This window comes from Panulirus ornatus, chromosome 5, assembly GCF_036320965.1.
Source record: "Panulirus ornatus isolate Po-2019 chromosome 5, ASM3632096v1, whole genome shotgun sequence".
Classification (NCBI taxonomy): Eukaryota; Metazoa; Arthropoda; class Malacostraca; order Decapoda; family Palinuridae; genus Panulirus; species Panulirus ornatus.
This window is the reverse complement of record NC_092228.1, coordinates 31555833-31573693: the sequence shown is the minus strand read 5'-3', so window position 1 is coordinate 31573693 and position 17861 is coordinate 31555833. Positions and strand designations below refer to the sequence as shown.

Here is a 17861-nt window from a genome sequence, read left to right as displayed (position 1 = left end):
ATATAAATTATATATATATCTATATATCTAGATATAATAAAATATATATATAAGATATATATATAATATATATATATATATATATATATAATATCTATATATATATTTATATATATATATATATATAATAAGAATATATTAAATAATTTTAAAATTTAATACATATATATATATATATATATATATATATATAATATATATAATATATAATATATAAATCATATATATATATATATATATATATATATATATATATATAATATATATATGTATAATATATATATATATATATATATATATATATATATATATATATATATATATATTATTTTTTTTTTAATTTTCCAAAAGAAGGAACAGAGAATTGGGCCAGGTGAGGGTAGTCCCTCAAAGGCCCAGTCATCTGTTCTTAACGCTACCTCGCTAATGCGGGAAATGGCGAATAGTTTAAAAGAAAAAAGAAGAAAATATATATATATATATATATATATATATATATATATATATATATATATATATATATATATATATATATATATATATATATATATTTTTTTTTTTTTTATTATTATTATTATACTTTGTCGCTGTCTCCCGCGTTTGCGAGGTAGCGCAAGGAAACAGACGAAAGAAATGCCCCCCCCCCATACACATGTATATACATACGTCCACACACGCAAATATACATACCTACACAGCTTTCCATGGTTTACCCCAGACGCTTCACATGCCTTGCTTCAATCCACTGACAGCACGTCAACCTCGGTATACCACATCGCTCCAATTCACTCTATTCCTTGCCCTCCTTTCACCCTCCTGCATGTTCAGGTCCCGATCACACAAAATCTTTTTCACTCCATCTTTCCACTTCTAATTTGGTCTCCCTCTTCTCCTTGCTCACTCCACCTCCGACACATATATCCTCTTGGTCAATCTTTCCTCACTCATCCTCTCCATGTGCCCAAACCACTTCAAAACACCCTCTTCTGCTCTCTCAACCACGCTCTTTATATTTCCACACATCTCTCTTACCCTTACGTTACTCACTCGATCAAACCACCTCACACCACACATTGTCCTCAAACATCTCATTTCCAGCACATCCATCCTCCTGCGCACAACTCTATCCATAGCCCACGCCTCGCAACCATACAACATTGTTGGAACCACTATTCCTTCAATATCTATTATTCATTGATCACTGTATTATCTATTATTCATTGGCCACTGTATTATCTGTTATTCATTGACCACTGTATTATGTATTATTAATTGACCACTGTAAAATAGAGAGAGAGAGAGAGAGAGAGAGAGAGAGAGAGAGAGAGAGAGAGAGAGAGAGAGAGAGAGAGAGAGAGAGAGAGAGAGAGAGAGAGAGAGAGAGAGAGAGAGAGAGAGAGAGAGAGACTACCTCTCTACCTACCTACATACGAGTACCTACCACGATATACTGCCAAGATAGCGGGGCCAAGGCAGAGCGCTCACCACACATACCGCTTCTTTGATGGAAATGTTTGTATCTCCTGCCCAACAGACGACAAACATATAGACAGACAGACAGACAAACATATAGACAGACAGACAGACAAACATATAGACAGACAGACAGACAAACATATAGACAGACAGACAGACAGACAAACATATAGACAGACAGACAGACAAACATATAGACAGACAGACAGACAGACAAACATATAGACAGACAGACAGACAAACATATAGACAGACAGACAGACAGACAAACATATAGACAGACAGACAGACAGACAGAAAAACATATAGACAGACAGAGAGACAAACATATAGACAGACAGACAGACAAACATATAGACAGACAGACAGACAGACAAACATATAGACAGACAGACAGGCAAACATATAGACAGACAGACAGACAGACTAACATATAGACAGACATACAGACAAACATAGACAGACAGACAGACAAACATATAGACAGACAGACATACAGACTAACATATAGACAGACAGACAGACAAACATATAGACAGACAGACAGACAAACATATAGACAGACAGACAGACAAACATATAGACAGACAGACAGACAGACAAACATATAGACAGACAGACAGACAAACATATAGACAGACAGACAGACAGACAAACATATAGACAGACAGACAGACAAACATATAGACAGACAGACAGACAGACAAACATATAGACAGACAGACAGACAGACAGAAAAACATATAGACAGACAGAGAGACAAACATATAGACAGACAGACAGACAAACATATAGACAGACAGACAGACAGACAAACATATAGACAGACAGACAGGCAAACATATAGACAGACAGACAGACAGACTAACATATAGACAGACATACAGACAAACATAGACAGACAGACAGACAAACATATAGACAGACAGACAGACTAACATATAGACAGACAGAGAGACAAACATATAGACAGACAGACAGACAGACAGACAAACATATAGACAGACAGACAGACAAACATATAGACAGACAGACAGACAGACAAACATATAGACAGACAGACAGACAGACAGAAAAACATATAGACAGACAGAGAGACAAACATATAGACAGACAGACAGACAAACATATAGACAGACAGACAGAAAAACGTATAGACAATACAGACCTATGGAGATTACTAGAGGGAAAGATTGTTAATATAATATATTTTACGTCTTTTCATCTTCCTTTTTCATAATGATGATGACATAGTTAAGAAAACGTCGGAGACTTAATGTTTTCTGACCCAGGAATGTGTCTTCATTCTTCATATCTGGACTCATACTGGACGATGATCATAATAAAGATGTACAAATCTTTCGGCACACTCCAGACACATATGGTCAGATATAACAAGAGAGTATAACGCTTCGTAAGGTTGTAGTATATCCAGGCTATGATTTAACTGGAGGAAATCACACAACTTGATATTGTCAGAGACAAATGATGATTCTTGTTTTGTTCTCGTGATGTCAGGGAGACGTAAAGTCTATCCACGAGGCCCTTGCTATCTACCATCCACCAGTGGCTTGTTCTCACAACATGAGAGGGGATGGTAAGTCCATCAAGGAACACTTGCTCTCACAACACCAGATGTGAGGATAAGCCTGACCAAACAACTTACTCTCACAACATCAGACAGAGAGGAGAGTGTCTCCAGACACACTTGCTGCCTCCTAACCATTAGTGTCTTACTCTCACAACATCAGACAGAGAGGAGAGTGTCTCCATCCAGACACACTTGCTGCCTCCTAACCATTAGTGTCTTACTCTCACAACATCAGACAGAGAGGAGAGTGTCTCCATCCAGACACACTTGCTGCCTCCTAACCATTAGTGTCTTACTCTCACAACATCAGACAGAGAGGAGAGTGTCTCCATCCAGACACACTTGCTGCCTCCTAACCATTAGTGTCTTACTCTCACAACATCAGACAGAGAGGAGAGTGTCTCCATCCAGACACACTTGCTGCCTCCTAACCATTAGTGTCTTACTCTCACAACATCAGACAGAGAGGATGTTATGCCTCTTATCTAACCTGACACATCAGCCGTGGTCTCAGGACGTTGATAAGGTCATGGTCGGATCCCCTTATGTATCTATCATGTGACCTCAGGTGAGTTATTGAACTTTATCGCTGATCATACAGCGTTGTTAGGGGTTAATGATGGTGGTTATTAACCTCGCTTACACGCACACATACACACGAACAAGGTTGTATATAAGCCCGGCTAGCTCAGTCGGTAGAGCACGAGACTCTTAATCTCGGGGTCGTGGGTTCGAGCCCCACGTTGGGCGGTAACAGTTTTCTATGATGTAAGATGAAACAGCCTCTGAACATACCCTCCACCGCTCGTCTAGATCAACCAATCTGCTTAACATAAGACAGCTGAAGAGTCATTCAGTCCTAAAGACAAACCACAATTCCGTTTGAAAAAGTGAGTGATGACGCACGAGAAACTGAAGGAAATGAGTCACTATTCACTGCTGAACATTGTACATAACGTGTTGTTCATCATCTCAGCTGTTCATTACGTGTTGTTCATCATCTCAGTTGTCATTACGTGTTGTTCATCATCTCAGCTGTTCATTATGTGTTGTTGATCATCTCAGCTGTTCATTACGTGTGGTTGATCATCTCAGCTGTTCATTACGTGTTGTTGATCGTCTCAGCTGTTCATTACGTGCTGTTCATCATCTCAGTAAGCTATGTAAAGCAGGATTTCCAGACAGTAAAGGATTCAAGAATTTTAAGTTAAAAAGGTGGAAGTGTAGTGTAGTTGAGTGCAATGTGATTGCCCCACATTTTAACAGTGACTTAAAAAGTGATATAGACAATCAGAAGTTTAGCTTCTTAACTGATGAAAGTAATGACATTACGGTAACGAAACTATTGGGTATCGCTGTCCAGTTCTATTCTGAAGGTAAGAATAAGATTGTAATGACTTTCTTGGACCTTGTTGAGCTGAGTGACTGTAATGCTAATGAGATATGTGATGCCATCAAGAAGTCCTTGAAAAATAATGGGTTGGAGTTACAAAACCTTGTTGTAATTAGCACGGACAATGCTTCTGTGATGACAGGTGTTAACAGTGGAGTGTATGATACACTCAAGTTAGAAGTTCCTCATCTGATCCTGATCAAGTGTGTGTGTGTCATTCTCTACAGCTAGTTGTCTCATATTGCAGCAGAGTGTCTCCCTAGGAACCTTGCTCTTATCATCAGAGAAACCTATAATTGGTTCTCCCACTCTGCCAGTGAGGGTTAAGCTCCAATAAAATTTATACAGCTAAGCCAGACTCGATGGCTGTCAATTGAATCAGCAATTGTCATAATACTGCAACAGTGGGTTGAACTTATGACTCACTTTGAAATGACAAGAAATGATGAAAGGTGTTACACATATCAGAATCTCCATGACATGTTTTGTGACAAGAAAAACTATGCCTTCCTGATATTCCTGCAGCATATTCTTGGGGAAGTTCAGTGTGTAAATGAGAAATTTGAAGCTGAGGTACAGGATCCTAGCAAACTGCTAAGTGACCTTATTCAACTTATTGATTCCATAAGTTCTGAGGTGCTCATTCCAGGCAGAAATTGAAGGAAGGAGATTCAATAGAGAACTACTTAGACCCACATTCGTACTTGGGGTACGAGTTTGAAAAGGAGATGGCACAATGTAAGCTTCCTGATGAACAGGATATTCGAGGAAGATACATACAGTTTGTAGTGGAGTTGGTGAGACAGCTTCGTCAACGTTTGCCAGACAATGTCCAAGTGTCACAGTCAATGTCATCACTGAGTACAAGTGAATGTCTGCAACCCATAAAGCCTGGAATACTGGAATTAGCAAAGATGTTTACTGATAACGAAAAATTCTCACACGCATTGAGTTCCAGTGGAGGAAGCTTCATCATATATTGTTGATACAGAACACTGTGACCCTAGCACTCTGGGCTGAAATAGCCTCGTACAAGGATGCAACAGAAGGAAATTCCTTCAGTAACCTCTCTGAGTTGGCTTTGAATATGCTGGTATTGTCTCACTCCAACACTGATGTTGAGCGAATCTTTAGTTATATCAACATCGTGAAGTCAAAGCTTCGAAATAGACTGAGCATCAAAAGCTTAAATGCAATACTATCTATCAGGTATGGACTAATATGAAATGGAAACTGTCGTTATGATTATAAACTGCCTGAGGAAGTCCTAAAAAATACTGGGTTATTGAAAAGATATGAGTTATTACAACCACAACCTGGACCCTCACATAGACCACCACAACCCCAGGTCACCGAGGACGAAGTTATCACAACCACAACCTGGACCCTCACATAGACCACCACAACCCAAGGTCACCGAGGACGAAGAGACTGTGGATTGGTAATTAGCAGATCTGGAATAATGGTGAGTAGTTTAGTGTTAAAGCAGTCAGTCGTACCTGTTATTAATAATTTGGCACGTCAAGGAGCAGAGATAATTCGAAGAGCATTTTTCGCTGTCATCTTAGCAAGTTTAACGCTTTTTTAGCGCTTTTCGGGAGAGAATCTAGCGCCATATAAAATATGGTTCAGCAACTTTGGTGCTCAAAAGGTTTCAGTAGGTCGTTGGTGGTGAGTCAGGACGGGTGTTCGCGCTGTTCTGGTTATCCGATGTGTTTTATCTTGATCACGGAGTGGGACAGAGAGAAATGATAACCTAACTTGATGAATATGAGAAGTTTCCTGGGCTCTGGCATCCCCAAAATGGATCGTACTACAATAAAACCGTCAAGTATGGTCGCTGGGTTAGCACTGCACGGGGTATCTGGCAATTATTTCACATGATCGTAAGAAAAATTAAAGAATTAATAAACATCACTTTTCTTTATCTTATTTTTTTTTAATATTTGAAATATTTCATTCATTGATTTCAATCAGATTCGGTAAAAGTTGTGATGATTCAACATTGTGTTTGTAAAACGTCCACTGTGGATCTTCCTCCGTTCCTGAAATACTAAGATAACGACCTTGTGGACGCCGACCACAACACGTCAACACCCCAGTCACAACCCCACGTGGTCACGCTGGCCTCAACCAGTCACAACCCCACGTGGTGACGCTGGCTTCAACCAGTCACAAGCCCACGTGGTCACGCTGGCCTCAACTAGTCACAACCCCACGTGGTCACGCTGGCTTCAACCAGTCACAACCCCACGTGGTCACGCTGGCCTCAACCAGTCACAACCCTACAGGGTCACGCTGTCCTCAACCAGTCACAACCCCATGCGGTCACGCTGGCCTCAACCAGTCACAACCCTACGGGGTCACGCTAGCCTCAACCAGTCACAACCCCACGTGGTCACCCTAGCTTCAACTAGTCAAAACCCCACGTGGTCACCCTGGCCTCAAGCAGGCACAACCCCACGTGGTCACGCTGCCCTCAACCAGTCACAACCCCAAACGGTCAAGCTGGCCTCAACCAGTCACAAGCCCCACGTGGTTTCGCTGGCCTCAACCAGTCACAAGCCCCACGTGGTCTTGCTGCCCACAACCAGTCACAAGCCCCAGTGGTCACGCTGGCCTCAACCAGTCACAAGCCCCACGTGGTCACGCTAGCCTCAACCAGTCATAACCCCACGTGGTCACGCTGGCCTCAACCAGTCAGAAGCCCCACGTGGTTACGCAAGCCCACAATCAGTCACAAGCCCCACGTGGTCACGCTGGCCTCAACCAGTCACAACCCTAGTGGTCACGCTGGCCTCAGCCAGTCACAACCCTACGTGGTTACACTGGCCTCAACCAGTCACAAGCCCCACGTGGTCACGCTGGCCTCAACCAGTCACAAGCCCCACGTGGTCACGCTGGCCTCAACCAGTCACAACCCTACGTGGTCACGCTGGCCTCAACCAGTCACAACCCTAGTGTCACTGGCCTCAGCCAGTCACAACCCCACGTGGTCACGCTGGCCTCAACCAGTCACAAGCCCCACGTGGTCACGCTGGCCTCAACCAGTCACAAGCCTCACGTGGTCACGTTGGCCTCAATCACTCTATATCAACTGTCACCTGTCACCAATTATTGTATCAGATGGGCAATGCCTGGAAGACGAGAGCGATGTGCTTTCAGAGTATATTTTCACAGAGACTACATAGTAAAAATAATTTTGTAGCCATAGCTTTAGAATGATTCAAAAAAGACAAAGTTACATGAAGCATAAAAACGGTCTTAGAAAAGGAGAGTTGCAAGTGTAGCAGCAGCAGGTGTTGGTCAAGATGTTATAACCGGCAGGTCATGATGCGGCCCATCATGGTACACACACCATCCCTAGACCACACTTACACTACACTTGACCCAGCCTTGTGGCACCCGCGCCAGCCAGGTACTCACTGGCAGTCAACATTATATCATGACAACAAACTTGGACCTACAACTAAACACAACTTATAAATAATAATCCAGCTAGCTAGATTGACAACCATCATGGCGGCCCGCCAGACTCCCAACTCCTCTGTTCATCAACATCTTTACGTCATCTCATAGAAAGGGATATTTACACAGTAAGAGTGTATGTGGCACTCAATCTCTCTTGGTATTTCTTCACACAAGTCTCTTTTCCAAGTTCACTTCAGCTCGCCACCTCTTCTCCCCGACATTGTTTCCTCTTTTTCGAAAACCTCTTCAGATCTTCACTGTCGTCTCCACAAGATGGTGATCAAACATCACACCAGCTGCCCCTTTCAGCATATTTACACCCAAAAGTCTTTCTTTTACACGTCTTTCAATTAACATGTAATCCAGTCATGCCCACTGACCATCTCTCCTACTTACATACGTATATTTGTGTATATCACATTTTACAAACCAGGTATTCCCAATCACCAGTCCTTTACACACACACAACACAAGTTGTTCACCTTTTCCCTGCGCCTCAGTTATACCCTCCACTGCCACATTACTTACCTTCGCATTCAAATCACCATCACTAATACCTGGTCTCTTACATCATAACTGCTGACACACTCACTCACTTGCTCCCAAAATACTTGCCTCTGTTCTTGACTCTAGCTCGCTACCTCGCTAAGTGCCATTTGACCTGACCTAATGGGGCAGGACAATGGTCATTATCTTCACTACTCACTGGACACCACTGGTCCTTGTCCTCAGCCACTACACTCTCCACTTCAATACTATCTTCACTAAACTCCTAAAATCACTGATCTTTGACCAATCGCTTTCAGATAATGTCAAAATCCTAATTCATTGTCAAGATCTTCACTATAACGTTGGATAAACATACTGAATGTTGGAGATTCGAACCCATGACCTTGATTTTTGAGACTCAGGCGCGGTGATAATGTGTACCACACCTGCCAGTGAATTCCAATACTTAGTCAACTAAATCTTAAGACCACACATGTACATACTAAACTCTAGATAAAAATATGGTCAACGGAAGATATTTCATATATCTGGTTTGAAAACCGATAAGATCAGGAAATAAGATTTAATCATTATCATTATCGGACGATTATAATGCCCAACAACACACGTTAGGTACACAATATATTTCCTACTAACCTACACGTGAAGTGACAATCCATACCACTTGACAACCAGCATACTATATCCTTCAGTAGCAGATATCATATTATACTTAGTGATAATAATAATCATAATGACTATAATAATGATATTGATAATAGTAACGATGATAATGTTAATAATAATGATAATGATAATGATAATGATACCTAATGATAATGATGATGATAATGATAACAATAATAATAATATGGTTGCGAGGCGTGGGCTATAGATAGGGTTGTGCGGAGGAGGGTGAATTTGTTGGAAATGAGATTTTGAGGACAATATGTGGTGCGAGGTTGTTTGATCGAGTAAGTAATGTAAGGGTAAAAAAGATGTGTGGTAATAAAAAGAGAGTGATTGAGAGAGCAGAAGAGGGTGTATTGAAATGTTTTGGTCACATGGAGAGAATGAGTGAGGAAAGATTGACAAAGAGGATATATGTGTCAGAGGTGGAGGGAATGAGAAGTGGGAGACCAAATTGGAGGTGGAAGGATGGAGTGAAAATGATTTTGAGTGATCGGTGCCTGAACATGCAGGAGGGTGAAAGGCATGCAAGGAATTAAATTAATTGAAATGATGTGGTATACCGGGGTCGACGTGCTGTCAATGGATTGAACCAGGGCATGCGAAGCGTCTGGGATAAACATGGAAAGTTTTGTGGAGCCTGGATGTGGAAAGGGAGATGTAGTTTGGTGCATTATACGTGACAGCTAGAGACTGAGTGTGAACGAATGTGGCCTTTGTTGTCTTTTCCTAGCGCTAACTCGCGCGCGTGCAGGGAGAGGAGGTTGTATTTCATGTGTGGCGGGATAGCGATGGGAATGAATAAAAGCGGCAAGTATGAATTATGTACATGTGTAGATGTGTATATGTCTGTGTATGTATATATATGTATACGTGGAAATGTATAAGTAAGTATATGTGCGTGTGTGGACGTGTATGTATATACATGTGTATGTAGGTGGGTTGGGCCATTCTTTCGTCTGTTTCCTTGCACTACCTCGATAACGCGGGAGACAGCGAGAAAGTATATTAGATAAATGATAATGATAATGATTATGATAATAACAATAGTAATAATAATAATAGTAATAATGATAATAATGATAATAATGATAATAATAATAATAATGATAATAATAATAATGATAATGATAATAATAATATCAATGATAATAATGACAATGATTATAATGATGGTAATGATAAGAATGATGATAATAATGATAATAATGATAATGATAATTATGATAATAATAATAATAGTAACAATGATAGTAATGATAATGATAATACTACTACTACTACTACTACTAGTATTGATAATAATAGTAATTATAATAATAATAATAATGATAATAATAATCATAATGAATATGAATATTATAGTAATGATAATAATGATAATAGTAATAATGATGATGATGATAGTAATGATAATAGTAATCATAACAATAATAATAATAATAATAATGATAATGATAATAATAATAATAACAGACAAAAGAAATGGCCCAAACCACCCCCATACACATGTATATACATACGTCCACACACGCAAATATACATAACTGCAAAGCTTTCCATGGTTTACTCCAGACGCTTCACATGCCCTGATTCAATCCACTGACAGCACGTCAACCCCGGTATACCACATCGATCCAATTCACTCTATTCCTTGCCCTCCTTTTACCCTCCTGCATGTTCAGGAACCGATCACACAAAATCTTTTTCACTCCATCTTTCCACCTCCAATTTGGTCTCCCACTTCTCCTCGTTCCCTCCACCTCCGACACATATATCCTCTTGGTCAATCTTTCCTCACTCATTCTCTCCATGTGCCCAAACCATTTCAAAACACCCTCTTCTGCTCTCTCAACCACGCTCTTTTTATTTCCACACATCTCTCTTACCCTTACATTACTTACTCGATCAAACCACCTCACACCACACATTGTCCTCAAACATCTCATTTCCAGCACATCCACCCTCCTGCGCACAACTCTATCCATAGCCCACGCCTCGCAACCATACAACATTGTTGGAACCACTATTCCTTCAAACATACACATTTTTGCTTTCCGAGATAATGTTCTCGACTTCCACACATTCTTCAAGGCTCCCAAAATTTTCGCCCCCTCCCCCACCCTATGATCCACTTCCGCTTCCATGGTTTCATCCGCTGCCAGATCCACTCCCAGATATTTAAAACACTTTACTTCTTCCAGTTTTTCTCCATTGAAACTTACCTCCCAATTGACTTGATCCTCAACCCTACTGTACCTAATAACCTTGCTCTTATTCACATTTACTCTTAACTTTCTTCTTTCACACACTTTACCAAACTCAGTCACCAGCTTCTGCAGTTTCTCACATGAATCAGCCACCAGCGCTGTATCATCAGCGAACAACAACTGACTCACTTCCCAAGCTCTCTCATCCCCAACAGACTTCACACTTGCCCCTCTTTCCAAAACTCTTGCATTCACCTCCCTAACAACCCCATCCATAAACAAATTAAACAACCATGGAGACATCACACACCCCTGCCGTAAACCTACATTCACTGAGAACCAATCACTTTCCTCTCTTCCTACACGTACACATGCCTTACATCCTCGATAAAAACATTTCACTGCTTCTAACAACTTGCCTCCCACACCATATATTCTTAATACCTTCCACAGACCATCTCTATCAACTCTATCATATGCCTTCTCCAGATCCATAAATGCTACATACAAATCCATTTGCTTTTCTAAGTATTTCTCACATACGTTCTTCAAAGCAAACACCTGATCCACACATCCTCTACCACTTCTGAAACCACACTGCTCTTCCCCAATCTGATGCTCTGTACATGCCCTCACCCTCTCAATCAATACCCTCCCATATAATTTACCAGGAATACTCAACAAATACCTCTGTAATTTGAGCACTCATTCTTATCCCCTTTGCCTTTGTACAATGGCACTATGCACGCATTCCGCCAATACTCAGGCACCTCACCATGAGTCATACATACATTAAATAACCTTACCAACCAGTCAATAATACAGTCACCCCCTTTTTTTAATAAATTCCACTGCAATACCATCCAAACCTGCTGCCTTGCCGGCTTTCATCTTCCGCAAAGCTTTTACTACCTCTTCTCTGTTTACCAAATCATTTTCCCTAACCCTCTCACTTTGCACACCACCTCGACCAAAACACCCTATATCTGCCACTCTATCATCAAACACATTTAGCAAACCTTCAAAATACTCACTCCATCTCCTTCTCACATCACCACTACTTGCTTATCACCTCCCCATTTGCGCCCTTCACTGAAGTTCCCATTTGCTCCCTTGTCTTACGCACTTTATTTACCTCCTTACACAACATCTTTTTATTCTCACTAAAATTTAATGATACTCTCTCACCCCATCTCTCATTTGCCCTCTTTTTCACCTCTTGCACCTTTCTCTTGACCTCTTGTCTCTTTCTTTTATACATCTCCCACTCAATTGCATTTTTTCCCTGCAAAAATCGTCCAAATGCCTCTCTCTTCTCTTTCACTAATAATCTTACTTCTACATCCCACCACTCACTACCCTTTCTAATCAACCCACCTCACACTCTTCTCATGCCACAAGCATCTTTTGCGCAATCCATCACTGATTCCCTAAATACATCCCATTCCTCCACCACTCACCTTACTTCCATTGTTCTCACCTTTTTCCATTCTGTACTCAGTCTCTCCTGGTACTTCCTCACACAAGTCTCCTTCCCAAGCTCACTTACTCTCACCACCCTCTTCACCCCAACATTCACTCTTCTTTTCTGAAAACCCATACAAATCTTCACCTTAGCCTCCACAAGATAATGATCAGACATCCCTCCAGTTGCACCTCTCAGCACATTAACATCCAAAAGTCTCTCTTTCGCGCGCCTGTCAATTAACACGTAATCCAATAACGCTCTCTGGCCATCTCTCCTACTTACATACGTATACTTATGTATAATATAATAATAATAATAATAATAATAATAATAATAATAATAATAATAATAATAATAATGATAATGATAATAATAATGATAATAAAATTGATAATAATAATGATAGTAATAATAATGATGTAGAAGTATAATAGATAGTACTGTACTATGATAATGATAGTAATAATAGTAATAATGATAATGATAATAATAATGATATCGATGAAAAAATTGATAATGATAATAAAATTGATAATGATAATGATAGTAACAATGATGATATAATTATAATAAATAGTACTGTACTATAATGATAATAATGATAATAGTAATAATGATAATGATGATAATAATGATAATGATAATAATAATGATAATGATAATAATGATAATAATAACAGTAATGATAATAATAATAATAATAATAATAATGATAATAATAATAATAATAATAATAATAATAATAATAGTAATGATAATAATAATAATAATAATAATGATAATAATGATAATGATAATAACAATGATAATAATAATAATATTAATAATAATAAAAATAATAATAATAATAATAATAATAATAATAATAATAATGATAATAATAATAACAATAATAACTAACAATAATAATGATAATACTAATGATAATAATAATAATGATGATAATGATAGTAATAATAATAACAATGAAATTGATAATGATAATGATAATGATAATGATAATATTAATGATAGTGATAGTGATAATGATAATGATAATAAAATTGATAATAATAATAATAGTAATAATAATGATGTAATTATGATAAATAGTACTATACTAAAAGAATAATAGTAATATTTTTAGTAAGCAGTGAAAGCAGTGAAAAGTTTTTATCGAGGATGTAAGGCATGTGTACGTGTAGGAAGAGAGGAAAGTGATTGGTTCTCAGTGAATGTAGGTTTGCGGCAGGGGTGTGTGATGTCTCCATGGTTGTTTAATTTGTTTATGGATGGGGTTGTTAGGGAGGTAAATGCAAGAGTTTTGGAAATAGGGGCAAGTATGAAGTCTGTTGGGGATGAGAGAGCTTGGGAAGTGAGTCAGTTGTTGTTCGCTGATGATACAGCGCTGGTGGCTGATTCATGTGAGAAACTGCAGAAGCTGGTGACTGAGTTTGGAAAAGTGTGTGAAAGAAGAAAGTTAAGAGTGAATGTGAATAAGAGCAAGGTTATTAGGTACAGTAGGGTTGAGGGTCAAGTCAATTGGGAGGTGAGTTTGAATGGAGAAAAACTGGAGGAAGTGAAGTGTTTTAGATATCTGGGAGTGGATCTGGCAGCGGATGGAACCATGGAAGCGGAAGTGGATCATAGGGTGGGGGAGGGGGCGAAAATCCTGGGGGTCTTGAAGAATGTGTGGAAGTCGAGAACATTATCTCGGAAAGCAAAAATGGGTATGTTTGAAGGAATGGTGGTTCCAACAATGTTGTATGGTTGCGAGGCGTGGGCTATGGATAGAGTTGTGCGCAGGAGGATGGATGTGCTGGAAATGAGATGTTTGAGGACAGTGTGTGGTGTGAGGTGGTTTGATCGAGTGAGTAACGTAAGGGTAAGAGAGATGTGTGGAAATAAAAAGAGCGTGGTTGAGAGAGCAGAAGAGGGTGTTTTGAAATGGTTTGGGCACATGGAGAGAATGAGTGAGGAAAGATTGACCAAGAGGATATATGTGTCGGAGGTGGAGGGAACAAGGAGAAGAGGGAGACCAAATTGGAGGTGGAAAGATGGAGTGAAAAAGATTTTGTGTGATCGGGGCCTGAACATGCAGGAGGGTGAAAGGAGGGCAAGGAATAGAGTGAATTGGAACGATGTGGTATACCGGGGTTGACGTGCTGTCAGTGGATTGAAGCAGGGTATTTGAAGCGTCTGGGGTAAACCATGGAAAGCTGTGTAGATATGTATATTTGCGTGTGTGGACGTATGTATATACATGTGTATGGGGGGGGGGTTGGGCCATTTCTTTCGTCTGTTTCCTTGCGCTACCTCGCAAACGCGGGAGACAGCGACAAAGTATAATAAAAATAAAAAAATAATGATAATGATAATAATAATGATAATGATAATAATAATGATAATGATGATTATAACAATAATGATAATGAAGTTGATAATTATAATACTAGTAATAATAATGATGTAAGTATATTAAATACTACTGTACTATGATAATAGTAATAGTAATAATAATAATGATAATGATAATCATAATGATAATAATAATAAGAATGATAATAGAATTGATAATAATAATAATAGTAATAATAATGATGTAATTATCATAAATAGTACCGTACAATATCAATAATAACGGTAAAACATTCAATACAGTTGCCTCTTCCTAATATAACAATATGGTCTAAATATACCACATACCGGTGTTACACTGAGTTAAAAGAATTAAACTCCACGAACCATGATTTTGTCTTGATCTGTTCTTGTAACAGTATTTTGAACCTATACTCATCTTGGTGTATATTGTTTAGTTTTCGTAACCATTAAATGAATATAAGTCAACATGTTTTCAGAAAAAAATAAGTTTTTCCAATTGTATGTTTTTCATTTTCCATTGGATGGAAGCATCCCAGGGATTAGTGTATATCTTGTGTCCCAACCAACCTTGCTCTGTTGGTTCCTGCTGTCTCTGGGTTAGTCATGTTTTATGGAAAAAAGAAAATGTTTATCAGGAGCGGGACTCGAACCCACGCCCGGAAGACCGGACAATGATTTGAAAGCAGCGCCTTAAACCACCCGGCCATCCTGCCAGGAGAAAATAAATTTGGAAGTTCTCTCTAACTTACTAAACTGAACAAATTCCAGGAGCAAATGTATAGTATATACTTATAAGGTTAAGAGACGGGACAACACGAGTGTATAACTCTCTCCCATAATGCACACACACACACACACACACACACACACACAGAGCGGCGCCAGGCTGGAGGCGGGGCATCGTGACGTCACAGGCAAGTCCCTCCCCCCGCCAGATCCAAACATGTGTTGTGTCTGGTGATGGCGGTTCAAGATTTCCCACATTTATATTGATCATTACATTATCATCCACTCCCAAAGTCACCTGGCATTCTTGTGTTTCAACAACAGACGTGATATATGCAACACCAGGCAAACATTGTACCATTATCTGATAGGTTAATTGGTGCACAATCAAGAACCAGTGAATTTCATCGCCGCCATAAGTAAGTAAGGAAGGTGACTTTAATGATGATAAATACGACCTGGTATGGCTGTGTCTACACACTACCGCCATCTGGTCAACCTGGTACGTACGAACCTTAACCTTAAAGTGGCCCACGTAAACGCGAACTTAAAATCTATCCATTTAACTGTCATTCGTTAATTAACATTTAAACACCATCTTTTAAACGTAAACCTTCCACTTGCATTATATTAACAAGAACTCTAAGATACGTCATACAAACACAAGGTTTAAAGCTGAAACTCGAACTTTTAAGTCCGTCAATTTAACACCTACTTTACAATTAGCAAAAAAAATGCGAATTTTTAACTCTGCCAAAAAGCAGCTTGTGTATGTAATGCTTCATTTAACTGAACATTTTTAAAGTCAGTTAAATTAATGGTATCCTTTGATGTTCATCATTAAAACATAAACCTTTGAACTCTGTCTCTAGAACTAAGCACAAACTTTTACGTTCCATCATAGGAAAGGAAAATTGCAAAATCTATCAAAATTCGTCACACAACGCGAACTTTTCAACCCTTCCATTTACCTGGGCCACTCTTCCCTGGCGGCCATTCATATTTTGTCCTTTTAAACTGTGACTTTATTACACTTTCATTCATTCATCATGACTTTATTACACTTTCATTCATTCATCATGACTTTATTACACTTTCATTCATTCATCATGACTTTATTACACTTTCATTCATTCATCATGACTTTATTACACTTTCATTCATTCATCATGACTTTATTACTCTTTCATTCATTCATCATGACTTTATTACACTTTCATTCATTCATCATGACTTTATTACTCTTTCATTCATTCATCATGACTTTATTACACTTTCATTCATTCATCATGACTTACACTTTCATTCATTCATCATGACTTTATTACACTTTCATTCATTCATCATGACTTTATTACACTTTCATTCATTCATCATGACTTTATTACACTTTCATTCATTCATCATGACTTTATTACACTTTCATTCATTCATCATGACTTTATTACACTTTCATTCATTCATCATGACTTTATTACACTTTCATTCATTCATCATGACTTTATTACACTTTCATTCATTCATCATGACTTTATTACACTTTCATTCATTCATCATGACTTTATTACACTTTCATTCATTCATCATGACTTTATTACACTTTCATTCATCATTCATCAACTAGTTCGCCTCACTGATATTCCATTCATAAACTTCATTTGTGCATCTCATAGTTTGACCGCCATGTTGCATGTTTCCTTAAGGTTTATAATTCTTTGTGTATTTAATAATACAAGGTTCAGTGATATTTCTCGTGGTACTGGAGTTAGAGTTAATAACTGAGATGGCATTATAATCTCTAACTCCAGTACAACGAGAAATATCATTGAATCTTCTATCATTAAATACACAAAGAATTATAATCTTGATATAAGTGATTGTCTATACAAATTGCATAAATTTAGTGTTGATAAAATTTGTAAGGAATTCATCTTGTCCACATAATTAGTTTATGATACGCTTGTTGTCTGTCTCGGACAATCACAT

General features: G+C 38.6%; 1 non-coding gene across 1 annotated transcript; it reads left to right on the top strand.

Annotated features, from left to right (window-relative positions):
* The first annotated feature begins 3744 nt into the window (after positions 1-3744).
* TRNAK-CUU (transfer RNA lysine (anticodon CUU)) lies at positions 3745-3817 on the top strand. The gene has a single exon. It is a non-coding gene; the product is annotated as a tRNA-Lys (tRNA).
* The last annotated feature ends 14044 nt before the right edge of the window (positions 3818-17861 follow it).